The sequence below is a fragment of the Protobothrops mucrosquamatus genome, unplaced genomic scaffold, assembly GCF_001527695.2.
Source record: "Protobothrops mucrosquamatus isolate PMUCROS unplaced genomic scaffold, P.Mucros_1.0 scaffold3696, whole genome shotgun sequence".
NCBI classification, from domain to species: domain Eukaryota; kingdom Metazoa; phylum Chordata; class Lepidosauria; order Squamata; family Viperidae; genus Protobothrops; species Protobothrops mucrosquamatus.
This window is the reverse complement of record NW_015389652.1, coordinates 37,013-49,714: the sequence shown is the minus strand read 5'-3', so window position 1 is coordinate 49,714 and position 12,702 is coordinate 37,013.

Sequence of the window (12,702 nt, the reverse complement as noted above, 5' to 3'; positions counted from 1 at the left end):
TCTCGGAAGGGTCACAAACTCCTCCCCCTGCAGGCAGTCCTCTGCTTTCCCCCCCTGGACTTGCCGTTCCCATTTAGCTCAGGTGATTCCCACTGAGCCCGCCAGAACTAGCAATCGGGGCAGCGGAGGAAGTTTCTGACTCCGGTTAGCACCACTCGGTGCCTTCCTGCACCTGGGTGTTCTGTCCCCGTCTCACACACGCACCCAACCAGCCAGCCGAGGGTTAAATAAACTTCTCAAACACTCCACGCCACTGATAAGGAACTTGGCAGCAACTCCATAGCTGCCTGCCAAGAACTTTTTACTCCGATAACACAGACAAAAATACACACAGTTTGAATAGTCCAGTTTGTAATTAAATCCCCAGCAAATAGGCGTTGTGTCCAAAGGTGCAAAGTGATTCGGCAGAGATTTAGCTTTGTCCGTCACAGAGTCCGAATGGCCATCACACACTCTTTTATAGCCTGTGGGGTGGGGTCCAGTGACTTAGCTTAATCTCTGGCACGCCTCCTTTTCTGCGGCGCACGCTTGTCTCTCCTACGCTGGCGTGGGTCCAGCCACAACGTATCTTCGTCACTATCTGACGGCTCGGAAACACCTGGCTCCTGGCCAGTCTCTTCTCTGTCGGGAGACACCTGAGGCATTGCCAGAGAGGAGGGTCCTGGAGACAGAGGCCTGGTCATCTCCTCTCCTTCATGTTTGGAGCCTTCTTCCTCCGATAAGATGGGCTCACAGGACAGAACCACAACACTATCCCTCACCGCAGGGCCCTTCCCCCGGGTCTGATGGTCGGGATGTGGTCGGGACGGGAACTGGTCGTGAAAGGCCCGTACCAGATCAGGGGCCTGAACGGAAGAAGCGTCCACCCAGCTAAAATCCTCGGGCCCGTACCCCTTCCAGGCGATGAGGTATTGGAGGCGTCCCTTCAGCCAACGGGAGTCCCGGATGCTGTCCACCTCATACGTCGAGGTGTCGTCCTCTGCGGCTGGGGGGGACAGGCGTCGTCGGGCATCGGAGATGGCTCTCTGGGGCCTCAGGAACCAGGAGGGACCGATGGAAAACGGGGTGGAGCCGCATGGAGTGTGGTAGAGTCAACCGGTAGGCCACCGGGGTGATGACCGCCTCGACGGGGAAGGGACTGATAAAGCGGTGGTACAGTTTCTTCACCGGCCGGTCCGTGGGGAGGTGTTTTGTGGACAGCCACACCCGATCTCCGACTTCCAGCGGTGGCGTTGCCCGTCGGGAGCAGTCGGTGACCCGTTTATAGTCCTCTNGGAACAGGGGAATCCGAGATTAATAACGGGAAAAACCGTGGATGGTATCCAACGTTGGCATGGAACGGAGTCATCTGGGTGGAGGTGTGTTGGGAGTTGTTGAAGGCGAACTCCGCCAGGGGAAGGTACTCGGCCCAGTTGTCCTGCTGCTGGTTGACGAAACAGCGGAGGTACTGCTCCAGGATGCCGATGACCTTCTCCGTGCCCCCGTCAGTCTCCGGATGGTGCGACGACGACAGGCACACCTGCGCCTCCAGCGCGGCCATCAGACTTTTCCAGAAGCGGGCCGTGAACTGGGCCCCGCAGTCCGACACCACCTTGTCCGGCAGGCCATGGAGGTGGAAGATGTGCTGCAGGAACAGACGGGCTGTGGTGTGGGCCGATGGCAGTCCGCGGCACGGGATGAAATGGGCCATCTTGGTGAGCATGTCCACCACCACGAGGACGGTCGTGAACGTGGCGGACAGTGGCAGATCCGTCAGGAAGTCCATGGAGATGGCACCCCACGGTCTCTCTGGTGTCGGTAATGGCTGGAGAAGTCCAGGAGGTGGGCCAGACGCAGTTTTGGCCTATCGGCATGTAACACAGGACATCACATATGCGTGCACATCATGCCGTACCCGAGGCCACCAAAAAGTCCGCGTCACCAGGTTCAATGTCTTAAAGAAGCCGAAGTGCCCCGCCGCGGGGTTGTCATGGCACTGGTTCATGACAAGGGCTCAGAGCGGACTCGTGGGCACGTACAGCCAGCCCCGGTGCTTCAGCAAGCCCTCCTCCAAGGTCCATGGGGACACTGGGCCGACTTCCGCTTTCCGCTGCTGTGACCAGTCATCACGGTGCTGCGCTTCCAGCACCTGTGCCCGCAGGTCCACCGGTTCCTGGACCGCGGCCAAGGATTCTGCTGGCAGCACCGTCCGTGGGGGAAGGGAGTCCTTGGGGCAGAAGTATTCCGGCTTGCGGGATAGCGCGTCCGCCCTCTGGTTGAGGCTGCTCGGAATATACATGACGTGGAAGTTGAACCGGGCGAAAAACAACGACCACCGATCTGCCGCTGGTTCAACTTCCTGGCCTTGGTGAGGTGCTCTAGGTCCCGATGGTCCGTCCGCACCTCCACCTGGTGTCGGGCCCCCTCGAGGTGATGCCGCCAAGCCTCGAACGCGGCCTTGATAGCCAGTAACTCCTTTTCCTAGATGGTGTAATTGCTCTCGGAAGGATTGAGTTTCCATGAGTAATAAGCACAGGGGAAAAAAATGCCACCATCCACCGGGGCCTGTAGCAGTACCGCTCCAATCGCCACGTTGGACGCATCCATCTCAACCACGAACAGACGGTGTGGATTGGGATGCCTCAGGACAGGCTCCGTGATGAAGGCCCGCTTGAGGACCTCGAAGACCTGCTGCTGCGGGGGCCCCCACTGGAACAGGACCTTCTTCCGAAGGAGTTGGGTCAGCGGCAAGGTCAGGGTGGTGAAGCCCGGGATGAAGGTCCGGTAATAGTTGGCGAACCCCAGCAGACACTGGACGTCCTTCACCCGACGTGGGGGTTCCCAACTGCTCAAGGCCTCCACCTTGCGCAGGTCCATCGCAATGCCCTCGGGGGTGATGATGTGCCCGAAGAACTCTATGGAAGTCTGGAAGAAGTAACATTTCTCCAACTTCGCATAGAGTTGGTTCTCCCGCAGGCGCTGCAGGACCTGGCGGACATGCTGGAGGTGGCTCTCCTGGGTCTGGGAATAGATCAAAATATTGTCCAGGTAGATCACCACGAACCAGTCCAACATGTCCCGGAACACGTCATTCATCAGGTGCTGGAAGACCGCGGGGGCATTGGTCAACCCGAACGGCATGAAGGTGTACTCGAAGTGGCCGTATCGGGTGCCAAACGCCGTCTTCCACTCATCCCCCTCTCTCACGCGCACCAGATTGTAGGCCCCTCGGAGATCAAGCTTGGTGAAGATCGAGGCCTCCCGCAACCTCTCCATCAGCTCCGGGATGAGCGGCAGGGGGTAGCGATTCCGCACTGTGATGGCATTCAAGTGCCGGTAATCACAGCACAGGCGTAAGTCCCGTCTTCTTCACAAAGAGGACCGGGGCCGAGAGCGGGGAGGACGAAGGCCGGATGAACCCACGGTCCAGGTTGTTATCCAGAAAGTCCCGTAGGGCAGCCAATTCGGGCTCCGACATGGAATACAGACGGGCCACGGGCAGTGGTGCCTTGGGCAGCAGGTCCACCGGGCAGTCGTAGGGTCGGTGCGGAGGTAATCGGTCCGCTTCTTTTTCGCTGAACACATCGGCAAAGGGCGTCAGCTCAGGAGGCAAGGAGGCGGCCGGGGTGGCAACGTCCTGGCCAGCACAGATATGGCGGAGGTGGTCGACACACTGCAGGCTCGGGAACGAGATGGCGTTTCTCGACCATGTCACCTGAGGATCATGGGCCCGAAGCCAGGCCATCCCCAGGACCAATGGAAAATGAAGGTCCGCCGTCACGTAGAACTGGATCGCCTCCTCGTGGTTCCCAATGGCGAGGCGCAAGGGCTGGGTAGCGAATTTGATGGGCCCCGCCACGAGTTCCCGCCCATCGATAGTCTCGACCCTCAACGGAGGGTCCACCGGGACCAAGGGGACCTTAAAAAGGGCCACAAAGGCCTGGTCCATGAAGTTCGTTGTGGCCCCCGAGTCCACCAGCGCATGCGCCTGAAGCCCCTCCGACCGGTTGGCCAACAACACCCGGGTGTCCAGAATCAGGTGCCGAGGGGGCTCACAGTCCACAGTCGCCGACTCCGGTGGGACATGTCTACGTGCCTGGCCCAGAGTTTCCCCTAGGCCAGGCCTGGCCCGTTTCCCGGCTGATCACGCCGAGATTCTGGAACAGGTTTGAGCGCCCCACTCGTATTTCCTGGGATACGAGGCGGCAAAATGTCCAGCCTCGCCGCAATAGAGGCACAATCCCCCTTGGCGTCTCCGCATCCGCTCCTGGGCCGTCAGTTGAGGTCTGGCTGCTCCGAGCTCCATGGGCTCCTCAGCTGTTGCCACAAAGTGCGGGGTGGTCCGGAGCACTGTCGGTGCGAAACGCGGGGGTGCCAAAGCTGTCGATGGTTCCGGAAGGGGCCGACGAGGCCGTCGCCGTTGAAGGCGGGCATCGATGCGCAGGCACTGGGTCACCAGCGCGTCGAGGGTCAGAGGCACCTCCATCCGAACCAGTTCGTCCTGCAGCTCGTCTGAGAGGCCATCCTGGAAGGCATCCATCAGCGCCGCCTCATTCCAAGCCGAGTCCTGGCCTAGAAGTCGGAACTCAGCAATATAGTCCTGCAGGACGCGTTTCCCTTGGCGGAGGTCCTTGATGCGGCTCGCTGCCATCTGAACGCGGAGGGGGTCCTCATACATCACGCGCAGGTGTTGCAAAAAACCCTGATAGTCCAATAGTAACGGGCTGTTTTGCAGCAACAGGGGCGTGGCCCATCGGGCGGCAGAGCCAGAAAGGGAGCTAATCATGAATGCCACCCGAGCCCGGTCACCCGAAAAATCCTCCGGCCTCATCGCCATGAAGAGTTGGCATTGTCCCATGAAGGCCGGGAACATCTCCGGCTGCCCAGAAAACCTATCTGGCACGTTCACTGGGCATCTCAAACGGAGAGGAGGAGGCGGGGGAGGGGGAGCTGCAGGAGCATTTCCCAAAGCAAGTTGAGCAGTTAATTGTGCCACTTGCTGCTGCAGGAGCTGATTGGCATCTAGCAGCTGCTGTACCTGCTGCTGCAGCTGTTGGTCCATCGTGGGTCAATGATGGTTTATGTTCGAGTGACGGACAAGATGTTCTGTCCCTGTCTCACACACGCACCCAACCAGCCAGCCGAGGGTTAAATAAACTTCTCAAACACTCCACGCCACTGATAAGGAACTTGGCAGCAACTCCATAGCTGCCTGCCAAGAACTTTTTACTCCGATAACACAGACAAAAATACACACAGTTTGAATAGTCCAGTTTGTAATTAAATCCCCAGCAAATAGGCGTTGTGTCCAAAGGTGCAAAGTGATTCGCCAGAGATTTAGCTTTGTCTGTCACAGAGTCCGAATGGCCACCACACTCTCTTTTATAGCCTGTGGGGTGGGGTCCAGTGACTCAGCTTAATCTCTGGCACGCCTCCTTTTCTGCTGCGCACGCTTGTCTCGCCTTCGCTGGCGTGGGTCCAGCCACAATGTATCTTCATCACTATCCGACGGCTCGGAAACACCTGGCTCCTGGCCAGTCTCTTCTCCGTTGGGAGACACCTGAGGCATTGCCAGAGAGGAGGGTCCTGGAGAGAGAGGCCTGGTCATCTCCTCTCCTTCATGTTTGGAGCCTTCTTCCTCCGATAAGATGGGCTCACAGGATGGAACCACAACACTGGGAAGCGTTCGGACTAAGCCGACCTTTCGTGGTTTGTGGGGCAAAGCCGAGCAATGTCGCACTGACTCCTCTGCAGAATACGAGGAGAGACCAGCTCGGCTGCGAAAAGGCTTCCCTGGAAAAAGCACTCCTGTTTGATTCAGCCGAAGGACATCCGGGACCGCACGGAGAGCCTTTAAAGCCATTCCCCGATCCCGAGGTGGATGCAGCCGTCGAGATGCAAAAGAACACTGCCGCGTATCTTAAACTAAGTTCCCAAGACCATCGGAAATATGTGTTTTCCGATGGTCTTAGGCGACCCCTGTGAAAGGGTCGTTCGACCCCGAAAAGGGTCGCGACCCATAGGTTGAGAACCACTGTATTAAAGAAACCTACAAACTGCAAGCATTTGCGGATGACCTTGTATTTATCTTAGAGGAACCGCTACATTCGGGTACAAGACTTGTGGAAATATTAGAAGAATATGGAGAGGTAGCTGGACTGAAAATCAACAAAGATAAAACGAAAATGATAGTTAAAAATATGACTAGTACACAGAAAAATGACCTGGTGGAGAAAGTAAATATCCAAATAGTGAAGAAAGTTAAATACTTGGGAGTACAGCTAACAGCAAGGTGTATTACAATTAAAGAAGATAACTATGTTAATTTAAACAACCAGATAAAGAAAGACTTAGAAAGATGGAAAAATTTGCAACTCTCCTTCATGGGGAGAATTGCAGCAGTAAAGATGAACATTTTACCTAAATTACTCTTTCTATTTCAGAATGTCCCCATAAAATTAGAGAAAAAAATATTTTGTAAATTTGAATAAGATAATATTGAAATTTATTTGGCAGGGGAAGAAACCTAGAATTAAATTAGAACTACTACAAGAAGCCAAAGAGAGAGGGGGATTCGGACTACCTGACTGGGAGCTGTACTACCAAGCTGCAATACTCAATTGGGTGCGGGATTGGATAAATTTAAAAAACAGAAGGCTATTAACTCTAGAGGGTCATGATTTACAATCTGGATGGCACACATTTTTGTGGGATGAGAGATATAACGTTCATCAATACTTCCAGAGACACCATATCAGAGCAGCATTACTAAATGTGTGGATTAAAGTTAAACAACAGAACTATATAGAAACACCGGTATGGCTCTCAACACTGGAAGCGCTAGTGCATCCAAATTTCATGAACTTGGGAAAAGTAGTTACGTACAGAGATATTATAAATGAACAAGGGGAACTTAAATCTAGACAAGAATTAAAAAAAGTGATAGGAATTATTGACGATGGACATTTTCTTCCATTTCTGGTGTCTGAAATGTAGGAGCCTGGATGAAGGATTTGCTTACTTGGAAGCTACCTGGAGAATTAAACATAATGAGAATTAAACCATAATGTGAGTGCCAGTTTGGTGTACTGGTTAAAGAATCAGGGTAGAAACCAGAAGTCTGTAGAGTTCTAGCCCTGCCTAAGCACAAAGCCAACTAGGTGACCTTGGGCCAGTCAGTTTCTCTCAGTTCAAAAAAGGCAGTGTCAAACCATTTCTGAAAAAAAAATTACCAAGAAAACTGCAGGGACTTTCTAAACAATCTTCAAGAATCGAATAGGAAGAAAAAAAATACTAAAATACTAAGCCTGTGATACCTAGGCTACAACATGTGGGCAACCAGTAGAGATAAGCAAAGAGAAGCAGAAATCCTAATTCTTGACTGCCAGCTTGTGTTTGTCTGGACTTATCTGCCAGCCTTAAAGTCTTTCTAACAATCCCAACAGATTCAGTAGGCCTACTTAGCCACATTGCTGAGGTAAGATTAGCTGCGAAATTTGTCCTTGTCTAAGAGATTCTTGTACAGACTTTGTTAAGAGGTTAAGCAAACAGCACTCAAAATTGTATCCTGGAGCACAACAACTCAAGAATCTGAGCAAAGCAGTCAAAGACTCCTGTTGTAACAGCTCCTTGCTCTGTTGAAGCACCTGTCTTTCCATGCAGAATTATAATTTCCTCTTAAGAATTAGAATCTTTCTACTGTATTTAAGGAGAATGTGCCAGCTACTGCGGGAACTTCCTCAGACATAAACGCTAAGCCTTTCCATGTATGAATTATTCCAATTTGTATAATCAATAAATGTTTTAACATAATATATTTCTGAGCCTTTGCCTGTTCATTGAGTGGTGCTGACAGATTAGGACAGGGGTCTTCAAACTTGGCCCTGTTATGACTTGTGGACTTCAACTCCCAGAATTCCTCAGCCAGGCATGCTGGCTGAGGAATTCTGGGAGTTGAAGTCCACAAGTCATAAAAGGGCCAAGTTTGAAGACCCCTGGATTAAGATTTGGAAACAGTCATTCACTTTGGAGCAGGAAAGATTTCAAAATTAACATCTGAAAACTTGTTCTACATTCCAAGTAAGTGAAATCAGTAACTTCAATGCCTAGCAAGGGACTTCCTTTCCAGTTTTAATTTAGCTACACTGTTTTATGCTCCAAATAATTTGTCTATCTGTTCTTTATAAGTTCGCTTTAGAATGTAAAGATTTTTTCAATGTACAGATCTAAGAAAGTGCGTCTCATCATTATTCCACCCAGCTACTTCCAAATAATAATGAATACACCAAATTTCCCTTTTATATATAGATACACATATGCTTACAAGAAACAAAAGAAATAGGAATAATTGGATCTTGGGGGAACATGTATTAGAAGGAATGAAACAATGACATTTTGGCCAATTCATCCCATTCTCTTTAAGAAGAAGCTAGACAGTCACTTATCTGAAATGGTATAGGTTCTCCTGCTTCAGCAGGGGGCTGGACTAGAAGACCTCCAAGGTCCCTTCCAGATTTCTATTTCTATTCTATTCTAATTCTTTCCTTGAGTCTTTTGGCATGTGCCTTTTTTTTTAAAGCAATGTTCTATCTGCAAATTATATCGTGTTTAGACAGTGATAATCCAGGAGCAGAGTTCCAACTATCTCCTTTGGCTTCCTAGTTTTGCAAATGGAACATTACTTGAGAAAATCGATCTGAAAATGGAATGAATTTGCCAAAATGTGGTTCTGCAATTCAGAGAATATTGAAACATATTTTTCCAGCAGGAACTCAGGATAATATGTCCTGTAGGCATTTGCCTGCTTCTAGAGTTCTGTGGGTCAACTCCTATTAACCCAGTGGTTCTCAACCTTTTTAATGCCGCGACCCCCAACCGGTCGTAAGTCGAGGACTAAACCGGTCTTAAGTCGAGGACTAAACCGGTCATAAGTCGAGGACTACCCAACCGGTCGTAAGTTGAGAACTTTCCCTGCCCGGGAGCGCCGCGCATGCGTGGTTCCGCCCCCTGCGCCGGCCGAGGCGTAGCTGGCAAGCGGCAGAGACTGAGCAGGCCGACCACCAGCTGGCCCAGCCCAAGGGAGGTAAGGCACCCGCCGGAAAAGGGGGAAAAAAATGGCGGACAGCCTTGCTTGGCGACCCCCGTGAAATGGTCGATCGACTCCAAATGGGGTCGTGACCCATAGGTTGAGAACCGCTGTATTAACCGAAAGGATCGGAAGAGGAATCACTGTAGAGTAGAGTTCCCCAATCTTGCTTAGCAACAGAAATTTTGGGCTCAGTTGAGGTCATGAGACATAAGTCAAGGACTACCTGTAAACTAAAGTCAAAAATTTACCCAACCTACCTATCTACATCTCATCTCATCTCATCTCATCTCATCTCTGAATACACCCAAAACCTTAGAGCCACTGGAAACAATGCTGAAGATAATTAGCATGGTTATTTCAGCCTTTCACGTGCCCAATTGCAGCAAAATGGAGATGGGAAATAGGATGCCAGCCAATCCTTCCTCTGGTTTCCATCATGAGGGAAACAATTTGGTGAGGAGGGATGATGAATTCAACAGACTGAAGCTTGAGATGAAGGCCAAGGGATATGAGAGGGGAAATGACTTTACATATCTTTACCAGGTAAGTACAAGTAAGAAGCTTCCTCTCTTTGTTTCATTCCTTTTCATTGATATTTGACGTAATTGGGTTTCATCCTATCAGCAACCAGGAAGACACAACTTTTGGAGAGTTAGTGGCAGCACTCAGTCTTGAATGAAATGCTGGAGACCATATTTCAAAAGATAGGTATTGTCAGGGCAAAATTAAACTTCATTCCACTCCATTTTAATGTGAGTTTCATTAAGATGAAATTAATGCAGTCCGCATTGTTTCCCATTTATTTAATAAGATTTCTCTGATATAATAAAGATTCCAATTTAGCAGCATCTTTTGGAAGGCCCTGAGTGTGGACCACAAGTCCTGCAGTGGTTAACCATGGCCCATGAAACTCCAGTTTCATAACACTGTTATAAAATTACAACTAGTCTAGAGCAGTGTTTCTCAATTGTGCCAACTTTAAGATGTGTGGACTTCGACTCCCAGAATTCCCCAGCAAACATAGAACATAGAATCTAGTCTTCTAGTCTAACCTCCTGCTTGAGGCAGGAGACTTTATATATCTCAACCAAATGACTGTCCAGTCTATTTTTGAAAACCTCCAGTGATGGAGCACTCACAACTCCCATCAGAAAATTTCTCCTTACTTCTAGGTTGGATCTCTCTTTAGTAAGCTTCCACCCATTACTTCTTGACCTGCCCTCTGGTGCCTTGGAGAATAAGTCAATCTCCTCTTCTCTATGACAGCCCCTTAAGTACTGGAAGATGGTTATCATGTCCCCGCTAATCCTTCTCTTTGATAGAGTAAGCATGCTTTTAATTTTCATATATTAACTCTGTACCTTGATCTATGATTGTACATAAATGATGAAATAAATAAAATTACTGCACTCCTATTCCCCCTTACTGCTTCAGAGTAATCTCTTCCAAACGCGGGAGTGAATTATGATGTTTTTTTCCCCCCTAATGAAAACAGCTGAGAACAAAAAGACTCAATTTCTCAGCATGCCGCTGGCGAAGGAGCATGCGTAAGTGTCAAAACCACAGGAGGCTGAAAATTTGTGTCCGAAAATTAGCTGGATCGCTTGGAAACCGTGATTGATTTCGATCGCAGCCGTAATGGCAAGTGGGCAGCGGTACCCGGACAAGGTCGTCATAGTAACGGGGGGGGACCAGCGGCATTGGCGAAGGCATCATGTGAGAATTTGGTGAGATTAGGGAGATGGAGTGGGGAGTGGGAAGAGGAGCAGGAAAATTTTACCCCCCCCCCCCCCAAAAAAGTCTTTGGATCTTCAGTGCAGTGTCTGGCATGAAACTTTATACTCAAAGTTACTGTGTTGAACTGGAGAGGGTCTAGAGTAGACGAAATTTGGAATGAAAGAGGTGAACTCGATATGTGCTCAGAGGCACGATTGTCTCTGGATTGTCTAAATTCAAGGAACTCCCATCCCCCCCCCCAGCAGCATCCGCTATCGGGGACTACACCTGAACATCATTGCCATTTAGTTAGAGGTTTAGCATATATAAATTCATTAGCCTTTAAGATGCTATTAAAGAAAATGAAAGAATCTTTTTCGGCTGAAACATGGCTCTGTGTTGTAATCAGAGGGTTTAGTGTTTTGTGTGAATCCAACCGTTGTGTAAACTGCAGGACTTTGGAATGTGTATTTTTCCCAATTATCAGTTCTTGATATCAGCCTTTTTAGCATGAGCCCCTCTGTTCAAAGATTAACTACTAGTCTGTGTACAGTGTTGCTCAATCAGTCAGCTGGGGAATTCTGGGAGTTGAAGTCCACACAGCTAAAATTTGCCAAGGTTGAGAAACACTTCACTATTTTTTTTTTATTTTTTTTTTCATAATTTATATGCCGCCCTTCTCCCCACGGGACTCAGGGCGGCTCACAGCATATTAAAATAACACAACACAAACAACACAACACAACATTTCCCCTATAAAAGCCAATTAAAACCAAATATTTATAGTCTGTGACATTATTAAAATCATTAAAAATTATCCCTATTTAAAATTCACCCTAGGTCAGTCNGCGGAAGGTTAGGAGATCCGGGATTGTCCGGATCTCGGGGGGTAGCTCGTTCCAGAGGGTGGGGGCACCCACAGAGAAGGCCCTCCCCCTGGGGGTCGCCAGCCGACATTGCTTGGCCGACGGCACCCTGAGGAGGCCCGCTCTGTGGGAGCGTACCGGTCTGTGGGAGGGAATCTGTGGCAGAAGGCGGTCTCGGAGAACAAATTCTGCCTGTGGTGTCAAAAAGCCCGTTCCGTCCAGGAAACAGATTGAAACAACATCCTGTCTGTCTGATGGGCACACACACACACACACACAGATTCTGTCCATGCTGCCAAATGAGGAACAAAATAAATTCAGAAAACTGAATTTCTGTTCAGAAATTGATGGAGACTCTCTATGTGGATATTTATAGTACAGGTCAGTGGTGGGATTCAAATATGTGAACAACCGGTTCTCTGTGTGGATGCCGCTTCCGGAAGTCCATTCTGGGCCTGGGCAACAAAAAATTAGCTACCGGTTCTGCCAAAGAGGTGCGAACTGGCTGAATCCCACCACTGGTACAGGTACTCCTCAATTTAAGACCACAACTGAGCCCAAAATTTTGCCCCATTTTACAATCTTTCTTGCCACAGTTGTTAAGTGAATCACTGCAGTTATTAAGTTAGTAACACACTTGTTAAGCAAATCTGACTTCCCTATTGACTTCGTTTGGCAGACCACAAAAGGTGATCACATGACCCCAGGACACTGCCACCGTCATAAATATGAGTCAGTTGCCAAGCATCTGAATTTTGATCATGTGACCATGGGCATACTGCAATGGTTGTAAGTTTGAAAAACGGTCATAAGTCACTTTTTTCAGTGCCATTATAATTTCGAACAGTCACTAAATGGACTGTTGTAAATCAAGGACTACCTGTATTTTCAAACTTTTTTCATATTTCAAGGGTAGAAATAGATTTTAATGAATTAGCTTTGGTATTTCTTTCAGTTCAGTTGCCATTCCCAGTTTTTCACCATAGCCTGAAAATGAATTAAAATTATTTGCTTTCTGTTCTACCTTTAAAAATAAGTATTCTCCCCCATGCC